The following is a 13,217-nucleotide window of genomic DNA, read 5'->3' on the forward strand; positions in this document are numbered from 1 at the left end:
TCAGACACAAAATACAATACCCTATTTAAAAAGTGACTAATATTATTTAAAATAAAAATATGGCCTTTGAACAGATTCACGCTATCATTCTTTAACTAACTGGTTGCTTTGTTTGATTTTCCATTATTTTTACAGGCATCCTGCCAATAAATCACTAGAAATAAAAAAGAAGCACACTAGAAACTGTACTACTATGCATCTATTTTGCCACTGTGTAGCAAATAGGTATAATCCATCATCTCCAATACCCCTTTCTATAGTATCCTTCATATTTCAAATAATTTAATATTCCAGCGACAGACTAATTCTTTCCTTTGATAGCCAAGATGTTTTCAAAGGTAAGTTTTTTTCCCTCCAGTAGCTCTTTCTGGATTCTCTACTAAAATATCCTTTAGATGCAAAATGTCTTCCCTTTTTTGGCCAACTTCAGGAATGTTGAAAAGATCTGGAAAAGACATTTTCCCTTTTCAGGTCTGTCCCAAAAATCTTCACAATCTTCCTGTCATTTCCTTTTTCTATCCATCTGACACTGGATCCTCATCAAATGCCTGAAAATATTTAGGTAAAATGTTTTGTCAATGGCAACCTCAAGACAGTAGATTGTGGGCTGAGTCTTGTCTTTCCTTCTGCCAGGTTCTATTAATGGAAAAAAAGTATTTTTACTAGCAATGGGCCATGTATGGTTTATTTGATGGAGCTGGGTGCCATCAACCTTAGTGGGAAGAGCATAGAATAATCTCAACATATTACTGCATGTTGGAATAATGTCAGTACATATGTATTGCAAAGTCCCCCTACTAGGTTAAACTAGTTTATGCCCCACTGCTTAGTACAAGGATAAACAAAGAGGGAAGAGCAAAAACAATTTAACAACTAAATATAATTTAATCATTCAACAACATAGTCCATGTCACCACTTCAGCTCTCTCAGAGGCCTGTAATTGACCTACTTGAAGCCTTCTGAGCAGGTCTATGCCAAGAAGAAAAGCTGACCTTGAATCTATTGTTTTAAACCTCTTTTCATAGAGTAGAATGGTTTAATCAAGTGTGTTTGTGACTGTGCCAGCAGTAAGACTGCTTTGAAATGTTATATGCGTCTAACACTCATGGTTCAACACTGATACCCAGGGGATGTATAATGCTAAATACTTGTCATTCTCTAAAGGAAAAGCAGACAAATTCAGGACAGTATGTTCTTCCCATCTGTGCTTTGGAGTGAAGCTGCTTTTCTCTATCAGCCATCAGCTTTCTCTATCACCATTCCTATGCCTAATAATGCAATACATTTTGCTGTTCTTCACTTAGGCACGGTGATGATTGCAGCAAGCAAGAATTTGGTAAAAAAGGGAGTGATTCACGTTTGCTGCTGTGGTGTTTCGTGTAGCCTGCCTGCATATTTGTCATGCTGCTGTCTAATGGGGATTTCACTAGCCAGCTCTTTCTAAATACTGTCCTGGAAAAATCCCATGTATCCTATTTGTCAAGACCATTTCCTTTCTGCATCTGTACGGCGTCGGTGACCCAGCTGCAGCAATTGATGTTGATAGGCCAGCACAGTGTATAGTATTTATATAACATCCATTCAGTCCAAGAATCCATATGCTTCTCACAAAGAGGCAGCAAAAGGAAAGCACTGGGAATTGGTTTTGAAGTTACATAAGTGGTCTGACAAAAGCTTTACTGAATAAATAGCCCCTTTCAAGAAGAATGAGCTTGCAGTGCTTCTAGTATCAGAAAGCAAAGCGTTCAAGAGGGCAAGAAGTTCAGCAGCACCAGAAAAAAACATTTGAAAAGAAAAACAGGAATGGAAAAAAAATGGAAAATATTGCTGGTTGCCATGTGGAATAGTATTACTTTGAAAACTGACACATTTTTACCTCTCACTTGTAAGCTTTAGATTTTCCATTTTGAATTCCATACTGTCTGTGGGAAAAAAAAAAAAAAAAACCAAACAAGCAAACAAACCAAACTCTTCCCCTAAAATAAAACTTAATGCTATAGGAACTCAGGGTCCTCATAATTCCTCCACAGCTATTACAGTATTCTTCCTAATATTTGAGTGCTGTCATCCATTCCCTCATGTCATCACTAACCAGGTTCTGAACTATTAAATTACAGCACACTTAAAAGAAATCACTATAAATATGTGTTTTACATTAACCTAGCACTTTACACATTGCCTGAGCGAGAGCTTCACAACAGGATCTGCTCAAGGTTTCATACCACCCTTGGCAAGCACCCTGACCTTTTACCAGCTCCCCAAGGCCCAGTTTTTCCCCCAAATCCACCCTCAGTACGGCAGGTGCCTGTGACACAGCCCTTGAAACAGCCACTCCCGCTTTCAGTGCTGCACAATCACGGAATCATTTCGGCTGGGAGAGACCTCTATGATCATCAAGCCCAAAGTAAAGCTGACAGGTCTCCTGAGCAGCTCCCAACACCATCAGCAGCGCTTCTGATCCTCAGCGCGGCCGCACTGAGCCCGGCGAGCGAGCACCCTGCTCCGTGCCGTGCCCGCCCCGATGCCCGGCCCGGCCCCTCCCGGCCCGTCCCGGCCCCTCCGTGCCCCTCCCGGCCCGTCCCGGCCGCCGCTTTCCGCCGGGAGCGGAGCTGGGAACGCCGGCCACGGGAACGCGGCCTGCGCGCGCCCTCTGCCGCGCGCTGCCGGTACTGCAGCGCTCCCGCCTGCCCCGCGAGAGCGCCGGGAATGCGCCGGGATTGCGCCAGGAATGCGCCTGAATTTCACCGGGAATGCACGGGGACTGCGCCCGGAATGTGCCCGGAATGCGCCGGGATTGCACCGGGAATGCACGGGGACTGCGCCCGGAATGTGCCCGGATTGCGCCCGGAATGCGCCCGGATTGCACCGGGAATGCACTGGGATTGCGCCCGGTTTGCGCCCGGAATGCGCCAGGATTGCATCAGGATTGGGCCGGGATTACACGGGGATTGCACCCGGATTGTGCTTTTGCACCCGGATCGCACCGTGATTGCGCCCAGGTTGCGCAGGGACTCCACCCGGATTGAGCCTGGAATGAGCCAGGAGGGCGAGCGCAGATTAAGGGGATGTTGTCGGAAAGAGCTTCCATCTTTGAGTGGACAAATTCACTGTTAAAGGACGTTATATACAGGATAATTATATATGGTATTTTCATGTCCAGAGAAGGGCAACGAGGATGGGAAAGGTTTTGGAATGCAAATCTGATGAGAAACAGGTGATGGAGCTGGGGGGGTTTATCCTGGGGAAAAGGAGGCTTGGGGGGACCTGATCACTCTCTACAACTGCCTGAAAATGGGGGTGCAGCACTGCGGTTTGGCCTCTCCTCTCGGGTAACAAACGATAGGAAATGCCCCTCAGGCTCAGGTGAGGTTTAGATTGGATATAAGGAAAAGTGGCTTCCTGAAAGGGTGGTCGGGCACTGGAACAGTGGAAGTGATGGAATCACCATTCCTGGAGGTGTACAAAGACATACAGATGTGGCACCTGGGGATGTGGTGAGCACGGCAATGCTGGGTTAATGATTGAAGTCAATGATCTTAGAGGTCTTTTCCAACCTTAGTGATTCTGTTTGGTAACACTGGACCTACCAGACTCTTGGGGATAGATATGGATTTAAAGACCTGATTTGAAACCTGCCCATTTACAGTCCCAACATCACCAGAAAGTACCATCTAATGCCACCTTCCACAAAGATAGGCTTTAAAATAAAAATAATTACATTATGTTCAACTAGGACTCTGTTGAGTACTGCCAAACAACAGACAACCTTTTCTTCTCTAAGACTGGGATAGCTTTTCCTCAAACAACTAAAAGAAAGCCCATAAAATTTGCTGTTGATGATTTCTTAACATTTAATCACTTTAAGATAGTCTGTAGTCATTATTTAATTCAGCCTTCTGTTCACTCCTCTTGGAATATGGACAACTTTGTATAGTTTTGAGAACCTTAATATACCTGCCAAGGTGACTTTAGCCTCAAGCAAGTCAGGTCAGTTGAGCTTTATTGAAAATTTAACAAACAGCAAAGGAGGCACAATGATACATAAAGGTAAATGGGAATGGACAGTTCTCTGCTTCTAGGTCCTGGGATTTTGCTGAGTTATAGAACACTTAAAAGATTGCAATGTTTTTCTGTAAATATTACAACTCTGCTGTTGAAGATACCAGCCAAAGAAACCTCCATATTAACCATGACAACCAGTTATGTACATTTTCTGGAGGTTAAAGTTTTCTTATCTTTCCTGTCTCTTTATTGCATAACTCTAATTACTCTACCTGCTAATTACTCTTATCAGAACATAGGCTTGAAAGTGATAATCCCCATCAGAAATGAACAGACAACTTATTTGCCTGCTTCTTTTCTACCACCTACGCCTCAAAAGGGCTTGCATTTCTGTGTGCATGCCTAATGGAAATCAGTAAGAGTTGAATTTGTAGGTATAAATCACACATTTGTTCACATGGTGTTCCAACATGGGAGTATCTCCTATTGTAAATGCTCATGCAGGCATATGAAGAGAATGGTGATTTTAAAATCTGACCTGAGAAGCTGGTCCTTCAACCTTCTCTCTCTTTCCTTTGGAGACCAGCAAAGAAAAACTGCACCTAGTAGATTAGTAAATATTACTTGCTGCATTTCTCCAGAATTTTTGCTGTCATTAGACTAAGAGTTGGAATGTCTTTTTTCTGTATAAAAGGATGAGCAGCCAATGGGCTGAGAAATAACAGCTCTCTATGTACAGGAGTAGGTAGCAAAGAGAGCAGAATACCTAATTTGATGTGTCTTTATCAGCACTTTGTAAGCATCACCAGTATGACTTTTATAATTATTTCTGAACTGTAATGACAAGAAACTAGACTGGTGCCCAAACTGTGAATTATCCCTTATCCGAGGAAAGACTCGTGCAGATTTGGGTCAAGTCCTGAGATGGAATTTGTGCCTGAAGTTAAACCAGCCATTTTTTATTTTAATCACAGGCCATGGCAAGCTGTTTATGGATTCTGTCGTCCAACCTTGCTACTGTGGCTTCGGCCTTGAAGTGTTTTGCTACTTGTGACTGCTGACGGGAAATATATTGCAAAATATCAGTTCACAGGAGGCATTTCCTCATCACACACACTGGTACTGAACTGACTGCATCTGGTCTAATGTATGCTTCCAGCAACCCTGGTACAAAGCTACATGAGGACAAAAATAAGACTTTTGAGTTAATTTAAGGAGATTTATTTTTTTAAAGTAACTTTAATTAAGTCAAGATAGGAAATTCTTACTCCAAAGTGAATGCGCATGCATAAACTTGCACTGAAGTATGTGCAGCTGTGAAGGAAAACAGATCTGGTTACTCTTGGAAAATAGCTCAAGACAGTGTCAGAAGCCCACTTCTTGCACCTTTGCTAACAATCTCCATGTACGTACTTTACTTTCCAGTGTTGGAGCATACTGGGGGACTTCAGGCATTGTGGCATGGAATGGGAGGAGACATTTGAATACAGTGAAGCTGAGCTGTTTCTCTGGCTGCTGTTCTCAGCATCCTGTCACTGTACGGGCAGGCATGACACACGAAAGGCACACTACACTTCAGAAGGCTAATACTCCATTTATTACAACAGGCTTTGATACACTTCACAAAGTTTACACTTTATTCATTGGCTACAATAGATCAACACAATGTTCATTGGTGTAAAACCATCTAAGCCTCCGTTTTCCACATAACTTTTCCAAAAATACTTTTCCCAGCTCAGGTTTTCTTTCTGCTTATCTCCTCCTTCTTCTCTTCTTGGTCTCCAGGCCAACAGCCTTGGTCACAGAATACAGTAATTTCACGAATACAAGCCGCACCAATTTGACCAAAATTTTGGTGGAAACCCGGAAGTGCGGCTAATATTCCGGGGCGGCTAATCTATTAACAAAATTCTAAAAGCTGCCAACACGGAAGTGAGAGCCCGCGGCAGCCCCAAGCCAAGCTGGAGCCCGGCCGGCCCCGGCAGAGGTGGGAAAGCCTGGCAGAGGCGGGGCCAGCAGTGTCGGGGGCGGGCGGCAGAGCCTGAGCCAGCAGGGCGGGGGAGCCCGGGAGAACTGGGGCTAGCAGTGCAGGGGAGCATGGCAGAAGCAGGAAGGCCGGCGGGTGGGGCTGCCTGGCAGCAGGGGAAGCCCAGCATAATCGGGGCCAGCAGCGTGGGGGAGCCCGGCGGTGCGGGGGCCTGCAGTGCCGGCCAGGGCGAGGAAACGCGGCGGCGGTGCAGACGGGAGGGGGCGGCCGGCGAGCCTGGTGGCGGCGGCGGCAGCCCTGCCGGCGGGGCGAGCGAAAGCGGCCCTCGCGAAAGCGCCGCGAACCGCGCCGCCGCGAACCGCGAGCCGCGAACCGCGAGCCGCGAACCGCGAGCCGCGAGCCGCGAACCGCGAGCCGCGAAAGCGCCGCCGCGAACCGCGAGCCGCGAACCGCAAGCCGCGAACCGCGAGCCGCGAAAGCGCCGCCGCGAACCGCGAGCCGCGAACCGCGAGCCGCGAAAGCGCCGCCGCGAACCGCGAGCCGCGAACCGCGAGCCGCGAAAGCGCCGCCGCGAACCGCGAGCCGCGAACCGCGAGCCGCGAAAGCGCCGCCGCGAACCGCGAGCCGCGAACCGCGAAAGCGCCGCCGCGAACCGCGAGCCGCGAACCGCGAGCCGCGAAAGCGCCGCCGCGAACCGCGAGCCGCGAACCGCGAGCCGCGAAAGCGCCGCCGCGAACCGCGAGCCGCGAAAGCGCCGCCGCGAGCCGCGAGCCGCGAACCGCGAGCCGCGAAAGCGCCGCCGCGAACCGCGAGCCGCGAACCGCGAAAGCGCCGCCGCGAACCGCGAGCCGCGAACCGCGAGCCGCGAAAGCGCCGCCGCGAACCGCGAGCCGCGAACCGCGAGCCGCGAAAGCGCCGCCGCGAACCGCGAGCCGCGAGCCGCGAAAGCGCCGCCGCGAACCGCGAGCCGCGAACCGCGAGCCACGAAAGCGCCGCCGCGAACCGCGAACCGCGAGCCGCGAAAGCGCCGCCGCGAGCCGCGAAAGCGCCGCGGGGCGGGCGCGGCGCTCGCGAGGCGCGGCGCGGGGCGAGCGAAAGCGGCAGCGGGGCGGACGGCGAGCCCGGCGGCGGCAACCCTGCCAGCCGGGCGAGCGAACGCGGCAGCGGGGCGGTGCTGACGGGAGAGGGGGGCCAGCGAGCCCGGCGGCGGCGGCGGCAGCACCACCCGGCCACCCCGCCGAGCCGTGGCGCTGAGCTGGGCCACCTGGCCCCGTCGGCAACCATGAGCGGGCCGAGCCTGCCTGGCCCCGCCCCGAGCCAGTAAAGCCCGCTATGCCGCGATCCTCTTACTAATTGGCCAATTTGTGAAAGCTGCGCACGGATTCTCGCGACGAACGAAAGTGCGGCTAATATTCGGGGTGCGGCTTATCTATTGACAAAGACAGCAACATTGTCGAGGCACCGGGGGTGCGGCTTATAATCCGTGCGGCTTGTATTCGTGAAACTACTGTACTTTTCAAAACAAACCTCATTCATTAACCCTCTCTAGCCCACAGACCAGCTGTGGGTCTACTATAGCATCCCCCCTGCACCCAGCTGCGCCTCTGTGTCAGCCCTGAGGGGCACCAACTCTGTGGGGCTATTAACTCAAATAAATGATATGGCTCCAATGGTGCTGATTTGCGCTGTCTCAGCTGCCACCTGGAGCTCATGCAAATTCCTGCACTGACTCTGCTGTAATGCCTTTGGGAAACAATTCTTGAGAGACACTGTCCTGCCAGTAGACTGGATTTTCTGAGAAATATCTCCTTTGCTGGCAGGAAAGTGCATTTATTTCATCAGCTTAGTACGATCAGGATATGTCAGCTTTGAGAGATCTGCTCTGCAAATAAATGACTTAGGCACCAGGAACTAGGCAGGGGAAAGCCAGAAGTCACTGTCCCAAAACATTTGTTCTTCTCACTGTAAATCTCACAAAGAATTGAGTGTTCCTGTCAGGGAGAGATGGATATGTGTGTATTTCTAACAATATTCTTGCCACTTGACTACCCCCATGTTTGCAAAGTACTTCAGCTGCACACTAAAAGGATGAACTGAAAGTTTTGCAAGGATGTAACTCCTTGTCTCTTGCCCTTTGGCATGTAGAAGCACAGGCAGACACTCCGTGAGACTGAATGAAGGAATAAATGTTTTTGCCAGTACAAACATACATCTCTAAGTCGTTTCTGGCTTAGAGCCCAAGTCATTTTGGCATGACTGAAAATATTACTTAAAAATTTACCACTGTGTTTGGAAAGCTGAGAGTTGTAGCTTCTGAGAGGTATTGGCACAGTGCTTAATAACAGCCTTAACAGTATGGCAGGATTAGGACTGGCACTAACAAGATGCCAGAATACTCAACCCACAGGTTTAAGTGATGAAAATTTTAAGTAGCAACTGGTTAAAAGTATTGCTTACAGAGTCATTTTAACGCCTGAAGGATGAGAAAAAACCTGATGTTTCCTCCCTGTACTGGACTCAGCAGTCTCTAGCAGAGAGCAGCATGTTCATTCCTTGATGAACTGATGTGGAAAATCTTCTGATTTCAATTTAATTTGGCAGTGATTTAGGTCCTTTCCTTCAAAGCAGAAGCATCAAAACCATTAATCGTACATCTGAGGTCATGATGCATCCTTTTTCTATCTGAAACTAGACTTCTGTCCTCACCAGAAGCAAATTCCAAGTATTTCTATGACCATCAGAAAGTAAGATACTTTGAAATTTTCCATGCATGTCTTCTGTTTTGCTTTGAGAGCTCACTGCAGGGAAGAGAACCAGTGGTTTCTCTCTTTTTCTAATGTATTGTCAAAGAGAGTGTTTTGCTCTGCTCTTCAGAAAATGAGGAAATTCTAAAAACTTCACCTTGTCATTAGGTAAAAGAAGACAGGTCCTCTCCCACTTTTTTTCCCCTACTGTACAATTTAAAAATATTTATTACTGTTTCTTTTGCTAATAGTGCAGTAAATGTATTTGCTACTTCTTTGAAATGTCAGGATGAACATCTGGTTTTGGTGCTCATTATTTAGCCAAGTTGGGAAGCTCTGAATATTTTGCTAAAACATTAACCCAGCTCTGAATTTATAACTAATATCAAGAAAATCACGAGGGGAAAGTGTAAGCATGAGTAGATTGTGTAACAGCCAAGGTCAATTCTTACATGATAATTTTTACTGTATTAATTTTATCAATGTAGTTCACAGACAGCTGCATCCAGTTCATAGGAGAATATTTATATCAATGAGCAGCTTTAAAAACATGCAGCCCAAATATTTTTATTATGAATGTACATCAGTGAAATAATTTTGGGAAATTGAAAAGTATTTTGGAACTGAGTCATAAGCAAGTGATAAATATTAAACAAACCAAGTTGTCTCAAAGTTTTAAGAAACCAAAAAAATATTTTTACGCCTTCAAAAGAGCCACATAAAGAAAGAACCAAAATATTCCATTAGAACAGAGAGAAATACTGCAAAGAGGGCAGTGTGAAGAAGCAGTGCAATGCATCAGGAAAATCTTTCTTTACACTAAGTGTAATGAAGCACTGAAGCAGGTTACTTAAGGGTGCTGTGGAATTGTCATTGCTGAAATATTTCAAGGATCAGGCAAAATAAGTGTTTGCCAAGAAAGGTTTTGGGAGACTGCATCCTGCCTTGCTTTGTCTCTTAGCATGTTCTCTTTGAGTTTGATCAATATGGTGGACAGAAATAAAAATCCTTAAGACTTTCTAGAGTACAGCTCTTCAAAATCACTTCATGTTTTTTCTAGGGTGAGATTTCTTTTTCCTTTTTTTTGGTGAGTGATAAATCTTGCATTGAGGGTACCACCCTTTACAAAAACTATCCATGAAAATGATACAAGAACAGGTCAGGCTCTTTATTCTAGATTCACATGCTGTTGTCAAAATTGTCAAAATTAACAGTGCTGGTGGAAAAAAAAGCAGCCGGTCTGCTCTGTGGGGTATGTCAGCTATTCTTATCTCTGCTAGGGATTTGAGTAGTTTCTCTGTAATTGGTTTATTTGATAACCAGTTCTGAACAGATTAAATTCCTTTTATGCTCACACTGGGAACACACAGATGAAGAGCCATGTGAACACTTTATTGCATTTCTAGAGCGGGAAACCTGAATGGCAGCAAATATCTGCTATCCTTCATCTGAATACCACATGACCAGGGAGTGTTTTCACTTAAATCCAGGATCAAGCCTTGTTCCAGGCTTAAATCCTGACTACATTGTCCATCCATATCACTGGCAGCACCAGGCTCAGTAATTCTTGACAGACTCCAATTTCTCCTGAATAAGATGTACAGTAATTTCACGATTATAAGATGCACCATTTTGACTAAAATCTTGGTCCAAACCCAGAAGTGCGGCTTATAATCAGGTGCGACTTATATATGGATAAAGAACGAAAAGTTGCTGTTTTAGTTTGCAGGATAGGTGTCTGCTAAGAAAGGCAGGAGCCTCTCTTTGAAATGAAGAATGTAAACCCCCTCCCTCCAAATTATTACAATTTTGAAATCAAGGGGCTTTTAGGCAAAGATATGGGAATTAGGAATAACAGTTCTTTACCACGAAAATTAAGATAGAAATACAGTAATACAAAGAAACAAACCCCAAACACTGATAAAGTGTCTTGGGTTACAATACAGGATGTGATCAAAGTATCTATTCTATCACTATCTGTTGTAACCAGGTGGGGCAGTGATCCTTACCTCTGTGGGAGATAGTCTGCTAATGGGCCATCCATTGAAACCAGTAGGGCATTGTTCTTTATCTTTTCACAACCCATCCTTCCTCCAAGGAGTTATCTTCTGCTAATGGCCCATTGAGTCCCACTGTGTGACTGATAAAATTACTTTATCACATTGAGAGTTGCTCCAGCCAGAGGGGAGAGCCCACACTTTCCTACCTAGATAAAAACTGAAATTCTGGGACACCAAGTCACCCTCTTTTCCCTGGACTCCAGAGGAAATCTGGACTTTTTTCCCATATCATCTCTGGACCTTCAGAGGGAGGCTGCACCCTTCCACAAGACCACTGCTTCAACTGAACCACATCTGTCACTGCAGGAGGACTGTAGCCACCATTTAAGGGGACTGCTAATGGGACTGCTAGTGGTAGCAGTCCCATTAAATGGTGGTTGCAGTCCTCTTGCAGTGACAGATGTGATTTAGTTGGAGCAGTGGTCCTGTAGAAGGTGCAGTTTCCCTCCGGAAGTCCAGTGGTGATGTGGAGAAATCTGGGTTTCCTCTGGAGTCCAGAGGAGAAAGGGGCTACCTTAGTGTCCCAAAACCTCTGTTTTTATCTTGGTAAGAAATGTTGGACTCTTCTCCCTGGTTGGAGCAGCTTCCAATGGGATGAAGTAATTTTATCAGTCCCACAGTGGGACTCGATGGGCCATTAGCAGAAAATGACTCGCTGGAGGAAGGATGGGTTGTGAAAAGCTAAAGAACAATGCCCTGCCTGGTTTCAATGGATGGCCCATTAGCAGAATATCTGCCGTTGAGATAAGGATCACTGCCCCCACCCTCAACAGATGGTGATAAAACAGATACCTTTTATCACAGTCTGTATTGTAACCCAAGACAGTTGCCGACACCCGGACGTGCGGCTTATAATCAGGTGCAGCGTATATATGGACAAAGAACAAAAAGTTGCCAACATCCGGAAATGCAGTTTATAATCAGGTGCGGCTTATAATCGTGAAATTACTTTATATTCCAATTCCAGTTGTTTTTAAGACAGTTCTCTGAGCTCAGAATTGGTTTAGTCTGTCCTGATAGATACTGTCCACAGAACAGGATACACCTTTTCAGGAGAGCAGGCAGGAGTTTTAGGTCTATGTAAAGGTCTCCTCCAACTCAAGCTATTCTGCACATTTCCTGAGAAGTCTTTAAAAGTTTCCACTTTGGACAAAGGTAGTGTAAAAAGATCCATTTTTTTCATTAATTCCACTATGTGATTAGTAAACACAAGCCAAAAAAAGTATAAGCATTTCCCCTGTATGGAACAAATATTTTACAATTACAGTAATTTCACTAATACAAACCGCATCATTTTGACTAAGATTTTGCTCCCAAACTGGAAATGCGGCTTATACTCAGGAGCCGCTAATATGTGAATAATTTTCTGACATTTATGACCTCAGAAGTGCCAGCCAGGGTGCCGAGCCGAGCACCTGCCAGTAGAAGCCGGCATTTCGTGATTGTTACAAATTGTTACTCTGTTGTGCCGTGGGTGGAGCCTGGCTCCCTGCAGGCAGCACGGGGGGCGGGGAGAGAGGTGGGACAGCTCTCTCCTTCCCTCCTCTGCCGCAGCCCGGGGGAGAGACGGGGGGGCCCCGTGCCGCCATTGCCGTGGCTCGGGGAGGAGGCGGGGGCCCCATGCTGCCACCACCGCGGCTCGGGGAGGCGGCAGGGTGCTCCGTCCCCGCCCACCTCCGCTACCGCGGGAACGGGGGGGGCTCCGTCCCCGCCTGCCACCACGGGGCAGCGCCGGGCCAGGGCGAGCGAGCCCAGAGGCGGTGGCCGGCCCCGAGCGGCCCCACTGAGCGGCAGCGCCGGGCTGGGCCACCAGGCCCCGTCGGCAGCCCCAAGCGGGCCGAGCCTGCACAGCCTTAGCTGAGCCAGTAAACCCCCCGCCATGCCGCGGTTCTGTTACTAATTGGCACTTTGTTGCACGTGGGTCCTCACTGAGAACAACAGAGCGGCTTATACTCAGGTGCAGTTTATTTATGGACAAAGAACGAAATATTTACCAACACCCAGAGATGCGGCTTATACTCAGTGCGGCTTGTATTCATGAGATTACTGTAATCTAGTGTAACATTCTTGCTCTGTTTCATGTCTCTTTGGAATCTCAGGGATACGAACAGTGAATCTCTTGGACAATGTTATTTGTGTATAATTTGGTGAGTAGCTGTGAAGTACCTCTCTTACATGTCATTTGCAGAGAAGTTTTGACACTAAATTTATCTTACACCGTAGGATTTAATACTATTAGCACGTCCTGTAGGAAAATATTTATCTAAAATGCTGATTCTTGCTTGATCAAAGGCACTTATAACTTCCACTCTGTAATACAAAGTACTGTCCTCACTGATTCGTCCTGACCTGTAAAGACTGAAGTGGACTGAAGTGAATCCATGTTCAAAGCAGTAGATAAGACTGCCATCTCCTCATGAATT

The sequence above is a fragment of the Catharus ustulatus genome, unplaced genomic scaffold (assembly GCF_009819885.2).
Source record: "Catharus ustulatus isolate bCatUst1 unplaced genomic scaffold, bCatUst1.pri.v2 scaffold_115_arrow_ctg1, whole genome shotgun sequence".
NCBI classification, from domain to species: Eukaryota; Metazoa; Chordata; class Aves; order Passeriformes; family Turdidae; genus Catharus; species Catharus ustulatus.